Below are 2073 nucleotides of genomic sequence, written 5' to 3'. Positions count from 1 at the left end.
TATACATTTACATTTATATTACATTATTGAAATTACAAAATTATAGAGATAGAGAACAGATTAATTGTTGCCAGGAGTTAGAGAGGGTAGAGGGTGGTAAAGGGCTGAAAGGTGGAGGTTTCACGCATCCAATATCCTCTTTCATCTGGGACGTAAGGGCTGATAGAAAATTTACCAAGACTGTTAGTAGAATTTATCATATGTAGAATTCTTAAACTTCAGTTATTAATTTCAAAAGTTGTTTGGTAATGTTCACAAGCTAAACTAATTTAATTTCTGTATATCCAACATGGGATTTGTTTTTTTGTTTTTGTTTTTGTTTTTTTGTTTTGTTTTGTTTTGTTTTGTTTTGTTTTGTTTTGTTTGTATTCATCTATTCATGTCCCTTAGTGCTCTGGAGGGTAGCAGAGGATTGCTGTTTTAGAGATGGATATTTGGTGAATATAGCATAGTAGCTGGAAGAAACATGAGTTAGTAGCTTTTAGAAACAAATTTAGTTGTTTAGTCCTCAGTTGGATTTTGTTATCCAGAAAACTTTTAGAAACAAATTTATGTGGTGTGTAATTTAAGGGAAACTGCACTGCAGTAGCTACTCAAACAATAAGAATATTCCTATATCCTTGAAATTTGAAATCAACTGTTATTTGTAAGTCTATGTGTTTTTCCCAGTATTTTGGGAATCTCTTCATTCTTCAGCAACAGAATTGACCAGGAGAATTATTTGTTTTGACTTACTTTCAGAATCATAGGGAGAGAAGCAGTCTTTTACATTTCCTGTATACTGAGTCATACCATACCAAGTTCTGGTGCCAAAAAGCCACACTACACTCACTCCCTTTTTTTTAAATTTTTATTTATTTATGATAGTCACACACAGAGAGAGAGAGAGAGAGAGGCAGAGACACAGGCAGAGGGAGAAGCAGGCTCCATGCACCGGGAGCCTGACGTGGGATTCGATCCCGGGTCTCCAGGATCGCGCCCTGGGCCAAAGGCAGGCGCCAAACCACTGTGCCACCCAGGGATCCCCTACACTCACTCCCTTAACCAGTCTCTCCAAACAGGTCATATTGAAGGACTCCTGGAATTATAATTTATGATGCTTCAGCAGTGATAGAAAAAATGCTGGGATGAGTTCAGATACAAGGCACAAATGATGACAATGAGAGCAAACAATTTCAGATTGTTTTACTTGCAGCTAATTAGTAGGCTGCTGGGAGAGAACGTATATCAGAGAACTAAACAGTCTGCGTTCCTAAGCCAGCCTTCCTTTTATGTACATATGTATGTATGTATGTGTGTGTGTGTGTGTGTTCAATTCAGTCATTAATTCAAATTAAAAGGACAACACTTGACTCCTTGGAGCAAAGGCTAATATGTTTTCATCTTCCTCCTAAAATGTTCAATTATAAAAACTGGGAAAGAACTCCTTTTTGTTATAGATTTCCAAGAAGAGGTAAGACTCAATTTTGTGAGCTGATTAAAAGCATTAAATATTTGTGGTCAAGGATTGACTGAACCGATGATGCTTCACTACTGATGTTAGGCTATGCTGTGCTTGTGCTGTCATACACGAATGCAGTACAGTTTTCATTCTCTTGTGTCCAAAATAATACAGTATTTCTATATATCACTGTGATGCATTATTACTTACCATTATTTGTCACCATTTGGATTCTTCCTCACTTTTAACTAATGTAAAATTTTTAAAATTCATTAGCAGGTGCTCATTTTAGCAGTACACATACTAAAATTGGAATGATATAGAGAAGATTAGTGTGGTCCCTGTGCAAGGATGACATGCAAATTCATGAAGAGTTCCATATTCTTAAAAAATCCTTTAACAGAAGTAAAGTAACATGTTGAAAGGGAAAAAGATAAAGCTCAAGTCTTACTTGTCGGAAAGTCTTAGACTTTCTAGATGATAGAAAATTCTTAAATATTTTGAAAAACTCCTACATCACTAGTCTTTAAGTTGAAAAAGAAAAAAATATATGTATCCATACTTCTATGAAATAAAGAGAAAATAGGTCCAGTTTCTGGCAGCATGAATCAGTCTTTCCAGTTAGGGCAGCT

General features: G+C 35.6%; 1 non-coding gene across 1 annotated transcript; it reads left to right on the top strand.

Moving 5' to 3' along the window:
• Positions 1-1720: 1720 nt before the first annotated feature.
• On the top strand, positions 1721-1827 carry LOC112926436 (U6 spliceosomal RNA). The gene has a single exon (XR_003236332.1). It is a non-coding gene; the product is annotated as a U6 spliceosomal RNA (small nuclear RNA).
• Positions 1828-2073: the final 246 nt, after the last annotated feature.

Source organism: Vulpes vulpes, chromosome 1 (genome assembly GCF_048418805.1).
Source record: "Vulpes vulpes isolate BD-2025 chromosome 1, VulVul3, whole genome shotgun sequence".
Lineage (NCBI taxonomy): Eukaryota > Metazoa > Chordata > Mammalia > Carnivora > Canidae > Vulpes > Vulpes vulpes.
The sequence above is the reverse complement of the archived record's forward strand: the minus strand, read 5'-3'. Positions and strand labels throughout refer to the sequence as shown.